A 9,321-nucleotide genomic window follows, 5' to 3' on the forward strand; every position below is an offset into this window, starting at 1 on the left:
TGTGAGAGACATAATCTAAAAAAAAAAATCCAGAAATCACAATGTATGATTTTTTAACTATTTATTTGTATGATACAGCTGCAAATAAGTATTTGAACACCTGAGAAAATCAATGTTAATATTTGGTACAGTAGCCTTTGTTTGCAATTACAGAGGTCAAACGTTTCCTGTAGTTTTTCACCAGGTTTGCACACACTGCAGGAGGGATTTTGGCCCACTCCTCCACACAGATCTTCTCTAGATCAGTCAGGTTTCTGGGCTGTCGCTGAGAAACACGGAGTTTGAGCTCCCTCCAAAGATTCTCTATTGGGTTTAGGTCTGGAGACTGGCTAGGCCACGCCAGAACCTTGATATGCTTCTTACAGAGCCACTCCTTGGTTATCCTGGCTGTGTGCTTCGGGTCATTGTCATGTTGGAAGACCCAGCCTCGACCCATCTTCAATGCTCTAACTGAGGGAAGGAGGTTGTTCCCCAAAATCTCGCAATACATGGCCCCGGTCATCCTCTCGTTAATACAGTGCAGTCGCCCTGTCCCATGTGCAGAAAAACACCCCCAAAGCATGATGCTACCACCCCCATGCTTCACAGTAGGGATGGTGTTCTTGGGATGGTACTCATCATTCTTCTTCCTCCAAACACGTTTAGTGGAATTATGACCAAAAAGTTCTATTTCGGTCTCATCTGACCACATGACTTTCTCCCATGACTCCTCTGGATCATCCAAATGGTCATTGGCAAACTTAAGACGGGCCTTGACATGTGCTGGTTTAAGCAGGGGAACCTTCCGTGCCATGCATGATTTCAAACCATGACGTCTTAGTGTATTACCAACAGTAACCTTGGAAACGGTGGTCCCAGCTCTTTTCAGTTCATTGATCAGCTCCTCCCGTGTAGTTCTGGGCTGATTTCTCACCTTTCTTAGGATCATTGAGACCCCACGAGGTGAGATCTTGCATGGAGCCCCAGTCCGAGGGAGATTGACAGTCATGTTTAGCTTCTTCCATTTTCTAATGATTGCTCCAACAGTGGACCTTTTTTCACCAAGCTGCTTGGCAATTTCCCCGTAGCCCTTTCCAGCCTTGTGGAGGTATACAATTTTGTCTCTAGTGTCTTTGGACAGCTCTTTGGTCTTGGCCATGTTAGTAGTTGGATTCTTACTGATTGTATGGGGTGGACAGGTGTCTTTATGCAGCTAACGACCTCAAACAGGTGCATCTAATTTAGGATAATAAATGGAGTGGAGGTGGACATTTTAAAGGCAGACTAACAGGTCTTTGAGGGTCAGAATTCTAGCTGATAGACAGGTGTTCAAATACTTATTTGCAGCTGTATCATACAAATAAATAGCTAAAAAATCATATATTGTGATTTCTGGATTTTTTTTTTTTAGATTATGTCTCTCACAGTGGACATGCACCTACGATGACAATTTCAGACCCCTCCATGATTTCCAAGTGGGAGAACTTGCAAAATAGCAGGGTGTTCAAATACTTATTTTCCTCACTGTATATATATATATATATATATATATATATATATATATAGTATATACTGTATATATATATAAAATATGTAAATAAAGTAAAAGTAAGTAAAGTAAGTAAATAAAATATAAAAATAAATATATTATATATATATATATATATATATATTACTTTAGGCCTAAACATACCCAGTCACAAAAACATTAAAGCTATCCCATGATTTTATATCACTTTTTCCTTTTAACATGGTAAAGGGCACATACTGTCCATTTTTGCTAATTTTGGCCTTCATAAACATAATCATTTTTACATAATCAAATGGAAGAGACACAATGTAACTCTAAATTGTGTAATTCAGATGCTGCCACATATCATAACCTCATCATTCATCTGCAAAGAGAATACACACATAATGAAGGACGTAAAGACATATAGGGGATTGTGAAGATATTTCACTGGAACTTGGTCTTCATTACATCTATATTGTGTTCATTGGCAATTGTTATTTATTAATGTTTCCAGCTAACAACTGTTGTTAGAGCACTTCCATGTTTGCTATATCTGCCATGTCAATAAAAAAATGAAAGTACCTAATTGACACAACATGCTGTTGGGCAACAAGATATAATAATACCAGGCAGGTAGAAGACAAAATATATATTAAAATATATATATATATATATATATATATATATATATATATATATATATATATATATATATATATATAAAAAATAATAAAAAAAAAATAATAAAAAAAAATAAATATAAATATAAATATATATATATATATATATATATATATATATATATATATATATATATATATATATATATATATACATACATATACATATACATATACATATACATATATTAATAATAGTAATATTAATAAAATAAAGATACTAATATTAATGAAAATAAATATTGTTGGACAGGTTATTTATAACACCATTAAGGTCCTATAAGGTCCCACTTACAAAGCATGGTTCTTTACAGAACCTAATAAAAAGGGTTCTACTTAGCACCAAAAAGGGTTCTGCTATTGTTACATGCCGAAGAACGCTAATTTATACTGTTTAGAACCATTTTTCTTAAGAGTATAGCTAAGGATAACTAATAATGTATGTAATGTTTCTAATGTCGTTTGTGAAAATTATCGCATAAGTCCCAAGTTGATACGTCAACATGTATGCACACACACAAAAAAAGACAATCAATCTTATAATTATGTACAGTATATACAATATATATTCCATCACTAAAGTTATTTAGTAGTAGTATTCAGTATTTTAGCACTTGTGCTACAACAGTACTTTTTACTGGCGTAATATTACGAACTCATGCCATTTCTTGATCTTATGCAGGGTGCCAGAAGACGCTGTATTGATTTCTATAACAAGCCTTGCATAGAATTTAAACCAGATTACGTTATTCAATCGCTCATTAAAATGTACAGACCCACCCATAATCCTATTTAGAATACGTTCATTAAAGACAAATGGCTTAAGTTAATTTACAGTCACATAGCTCATTTTACCCATACAGATTTATGTGCATTCACATCACCTTAAATAGGATTTTCTCATATTCTCTTTTCGCATGTACAATGTGATCGGGTTCAATCCGGTTTACCGTGCACACACCTGATCTCCACTTTCAGCAGTCGAGGAAACATTTCTTTTCTGCACTGCCTGTTAAATTAACAGCCTCTCAAGCATTTCAAAATAAGCAGAAATTTACAACCTCTCAAGCATTTCAGATTGGTACAAAGGATAATATTTCTGGCAGTGAGCTGTGATATTACGGATTGATTTTTAATAGTTCATTCAATAAAAATGATTTCCTTTCTTTGGTTTCAAGACAAAAACAACCAAAAATACAGAGAGGGGGCCGATGGCTTAGCCCCTATAGGACATAAATCTTTTATCCAAGGCTTCCGCATGGGAAAGAGATAAGGCGCAGGAAAACGAAACACTGAATGGCTCATCTGAATCTCCCAGCAGCTCCGGTTCCCCTGAGTGGGCTGATGCACAGACAAATAGGCCAGCTCTGAAAATAATGAAATAAACATTCTCGACGCTCTGCTCCAAAATAAGCGAATATCTAAATATGTAAATGCCACAATAATATAAAAAACAGAAAGCAAACTCAGTCAAGTAAATGGCAGTAACACTGTTCAGATAATGGGACATGAGAAGAATGCAATTACTGTGGATGTTTTTGGGAAAACATTCAACATCCAAGTACATTTATCAAGATAGGAAATCTCACTTGACCGTCAGGCATTTACTCTATATGTCAGCTCTAAGATGGCATGTTTAAGTATAATTATGCTGTGCATCTGTAAATACTGTCTTATTTATAGTGCACGACTTGTCAAGCAGTGAATCTTTTCTCGGATTGTACGTTGCCATGCGATCGTTGATCCTGTTTGAAATCATAATCGTGTGACATCCTATTCTAACCGTCATCTATTTTAGTCACCCTTCTTTATCCTCAGTGTTGTCATTGTCAACAACATGAGTACTAAGAATATCCAAAAACAAACATTGAGTGAAAGTTGCAGAAAGGAGATGTAGGTGTTGAACAACATGCATGTAATGCGGGGTGGATGCCATGCGTAACCTGGAAAACACAAGTCAGATGTCACAATCAATCACAATCAGTTTAAAGCGAGTTGAAATGCATTGACTGTGCATTTGCATGTCTTTTAAGTGTATCCTTTCACAGGCGATGCAATGAAAATGACTAGAGAAAAGCCTCTGGGACTTTGTATTTATCAGTATGGACTATGAAACACAAAATATTTTTGTGCAGATTGAATCGACTGGATTAATTCATAGCATTTAGTTTATTATGCCTTGCATGATATTTCTTCTTGCTACCATGTCATTTGGGTTTCCACACACTAATGGATTGCACTGGTTGTGTTGTCTGCGCAGACAGTCGTATCAACGCTGACTGAAAGCAGGTGGGTCAGGACCTCTCTCTAATACAGCTGATTATCCAGGCTCTGCTATGAGCTCACCGCACCGTACAGATGGCAAACAATGCAACAACAGCTCGCCGTCATCCGTGACGAGCCCTCAGGGACAGAGTCTGACTCTCACAGCCTGCTGCGCCCTTTGACCTCCAGATCAAGCTCCTCAATTACTTTATTCCTGCACGCGAGGATGGGTGGGGTCAACAATTCAATTAAAGCCAGCAACACACCCACTAATCTCATCAGGGCTGCCAGAGTTTCATTAGCGCTCGAGAGTCTTCAAAGTCAGTAAGGGGATTGGCCACCCGCTCTTTCATGCCTTAATTAAATTTGAAGTCTCGCTGGCTATAAAGGCGGATTCAGTTATTATGGTTCTGAGGTTGATGAATGTTATATATATATAAAACAAATTATTTTCAATGGAGCATTTTTATTTAATATGCAAATCACATAAAGCTCAGACATTGAGAACTGTGACTGCTAGAGAAATGAATCTCACAAACGTGGTCAGTGTCCTGGTCATATTTAAAAAAATGAAGAAAGAAATAAAAATTATATTTTGCTTTACATTGTGACATTTTCAGGATGATTAAGAACATTCCCCCCAAAAGTAAGACAGATTACAGAAAAATATTTAAATATTATTTAAATTGTGAAGTATTTATTCATGGTATAATATTTTATATTGCCTTTATGTTGGTTTTGATCATTTTATTACAGTATTTTCTATTAAAATACAGTAAAAGACTTTGAGAAGCTCAATTCTATTATCTTGTAGTTATTTTTATAATAACAGTAATGTTAATAACAATCATACCAATAATAATAACAATTGTTATTATTATAAATGTGACTGGGACATGTTTTCGACGGAAATTCAACGGAATTTTAATGAAATATTATTTAAATAGTCATATTCACAAGAATCTGTTATACTGCTTTTATGATTTTAATCATTTTATTATAGTATTTTCTACTGAAATTAAGTGCCATTATAATAATACTATTTATTATATTGTAGTTATTCTTAAAATAATAATGACAATAATAATATTTACTATTAGTATTATTCATATATTTTTTTTATAATTATTATTAAAAATGTGACTGGGGCATGTTTCCATGAGATTCAATAAAAAAAATTAAAAAAAATAAATAAAAATAAATTAAACCTCAAGCCAATAATTTCTTGGATGATGACAGTGACAGAGTAAGAGAGGGACAGAGGAGGCAGAGCTTCAAGGCAAACAAGCTTCTTGAACCTTTCAAATGAGCACATTTCAAACGAGCTCAGGCTAAATTGAAGTTTAAAGAAACCGAGTGGCTAAAGAACACCAGCTGTAGACTGAGAAGCCACTGATGGGGAAATGCACTGCAGGTTGCCTGCACTCTCCTCATGTGATACGGGTGTGAAACACCACACAGTGTTTGATCACACTGCCTCATCTTTTGACTCAAAAAGCAGAGCTCTAAATAAACAGACATACCTTTTCTTCATTAAAACATTGCATTAAAAATATAGTCATAATACATCTTAAGAAACTATTCTTTATCACACACAGTGGACCAAATACGTATTTGGATTCTCAAGCCACAAGGAAGTGGAACTACTGTAACTTCACTACCTGGTGTTTTGTCATTTTCAGTGGATGTATGAAGTCTGCTCTCCTCACGTTCACAGGTGTCCTAGCAGAGAAACCACATGTGTAGAGAATCACATTATCTACAGACATGTTCCACTAAACACAAGCAAACACAAAGTGTTGCAGTCAGGCAATAATTGGCCATCTTAACCTAGATCCAAGACTGTAGAATGTGGACTATACAGAGCAGTGCACACTTCCTCAGTGCTACCAGACATGTGGGTGAAATAAAAGTGGTGAATTTGTACATATCTGGTAGCATTTTTATTTAATTAAAAAAAAAAAATTTTGCAGACGCTTTTTTTTAAAGCGACAGACAAGGTAAGCTGCTTTCCTTGGGAATCGAACCCATGACCTTGTCACTAGTGCCATGCTTTAGTGTTTGTGCTACAGGAACATTTCACGTCATGTTTTCAGTGTGGCTTAACTGCATTTAAGTGGCTTAAATACCTTTTGGGCTACTTAAACACCCAGAGAGAGAGAGAGAGAGAGAGAGAGAGAGAGAGAGGGAAAGAGAGAGTGGGAATGTAAGAGGAATAAGACCGACAGTAATTATACTGATGACTGAACATGAAGCTTCCCATCAGCTCATGAAATGACGGATCCTGTGGATCAGTCATTCTGAACTCTTCATTCAAACAGCTGTGGGGATTGACAGCTGGATTTCAGGATGTGTGAATGACATGTTGTGTCTCTTTTCTACAGGAATTAAGATGCAGATTAATTATAGACTATGCTGAGAGTCACGCCACCCAGGTGCCCAAAACCTCACATCACCCCATAAATGAAATCAACTCTGTCATCTCACATGAAATTGCCATTGGAGGGCATAAACTAACTACTAGCACTCTAAATCCAACTCTCTGATTATTTTATAGCTGATGTCTGGGAATCACTGTTCCTTCACAGCAATAGGAGTCCCAAAGCATTTAATCTCCTTTGGTCATCTTTGTCATTGAAAAATGACTGTCCTCACAATGCTGTTTCATGCACTTAAAGCATCAGCGTGTCATTTTGCAGTACTGGCAGCACGGATTTGCAAAAATAATAAATAATTTCCAAAGGGATTTCTTAAACACTCCTTCTACCTGCAGGTATTCAGACAAAGTCAAGCTACATTTAGGATAGTTACATTTACATTGACCTAACAAGCTAGAAGTATGTTTTTTTTATCATTATTTACAGTCTTGTACATATTTTATGCCTTCTGACATTAAACAACACATGATTGTTGTGATAAAACACTGTGAAATGTAAGAAAGATGTAATTCCTGTCAAATAAGCACTGACAATAATGACATAATGCTGATGTTTATTATTATTTACAGTCTTGTACATATTTTATGCATTCTGACATTAAAAAACAAGTGATTGTTGTGATAAAACATTGTGAAACGTAAGAAAGACGTAATCCCTGTCAAATAAGCACTGACAATAATGACATAATGCTGATGTCATCATTTAACAGGGTTCATGAAAACAACCAATTTGACAAGAAAAATAGCCTTTGATCATCGGAGACTCCAGATGATTGCCAACTTTGGATCGTCATACAAAGCTGTCAAATATTATTGTAATCATACTAGTACACACCGCAGTAGCTGCATAACATTTATTGTGTATGCTTAACTGAATACATGATGTTAATAACTAACCACATAACTTGTATTATCTCTGCCATATGGAAATTACTTTGACACACTCATCTCTGGCTGATTATTCCTGATTGTAACATATACAGTATGTTTATACACTCTCATAATGCAATTATAATGAGATTTTAGGCAATGTTGTGATTAAACTTTACCTCATGTAAACACAATACTTCAGTCAAATCGATGCAATTAAGCTCATAATCATAGTGAAATATGTGGCATATGCCAGTTTATCAATAAACAGGCATGTAAACACTTTAATAAGAGAAGCATGAATAGGGAAGTTAGCTAGAGGAGAGATGTCCTAGACAACGACTAACGTTAAAATTGTACATTCTTGAGAATTTTGATATGGCCGACACACGACCAAAGAGACGGCGTTGCGATGAACAAATAACAAAGAATAGGGAAAAGGAGAAGGAACGCGAAGTCCCGAATTTACATCAGAAAAGCGTTCAGAAGGTGGCAAGAACTCCGCCGTCAGAAGGGCTTCCAATCCAACATTCAGCTGGCTCTGTTTCTGCTGGACAGGAGGGTAAATCCAGTTTGTTTTTTCTAAATGGTTCATGACTGTTTCAGGAAGCACGAAAGGGAGGGGGAGGGGCCGGGATGAGGAGGAGGGAGGGTCGAGCTAGCCTCCGTTTTGTTTGACAATATTTCGAACGTCAACAAGAAGTGACGTCACCCAACATCGCTTAGAGCACCTTTAAGTGGCTACCTAGGTCACACCAAAAAATGCCTTTTTTTAAAAGGTCATATCCAGTAAAAGTACACCCTTATGTGTTTACATTTGATGTTGTATAATGAAGGACAATGAGCATTTGTGTGTTCATGAGTCATTTGTAGCCTATTGCTGGTGATAACATCAAACTGTGGCCATTTGCTCTCCTGTCAGACTCTCACTAATGCATCATTTCACTCAGAGTTTTCTTCCTGAGCTATTTTCTGTTTGCTCTTAGCAGCTCAGAAATGGGTTCTGTCTCACTGACTTAGTTAATAATCATAATTATCTGCACGTCTCGTTTATCCTCGCTCGTTCACTCTCATCAGTGTTCCCTCGGCCGATCGGGTTTCTGACGTCATGTTGTGTGGCCGAACACTGGGAGTTTCTCTTTTGCCCTCTATCCAAACTGGTGCATGATAGAAAAAAGATATCAAACTGGTTAATTTTTAATCTCTTGAATGCAAAGCCGTGTAGCGCGGGGCTCTGCACTAATGGCCCCGGATTGGATAACTCGTGCAAGGCTCTGGAGATAACAGAGATCCTTTACTGCTGGATGATGGGTATGATTACAGGTCAAAAGAAAACAAGCTTCTGTCAAGCTCTGCTGTTGCACACACTGTCTGTCTGTAGTCAAAATGCTGCTTCACGCTGGAGAACATGCTGTCTGAGCTGACGTATGACAGATGTCTGCATTTCTGTTTTCAGCACAACCCAGAAAAGAAACCGATAGCAAAATCTCAGGACAAATATAAAGAAGTGTAAGGGATGTTTCACACAGAACGAACGTCACAGTCAGTTGAAAAAAAAAAGGCATCTAGAGAAAGTT

This window comes from Abramis brama (assembly GCF_963993115.1).
Source record: "Abramis brama genome assembly, chromosome: 11".
Lineage (NCBI taxonomy): Eukaryota > Metazoa > Chordata > Actinopteri > Cypriniformes > Leuciscidae > Abramis > Abramis brama.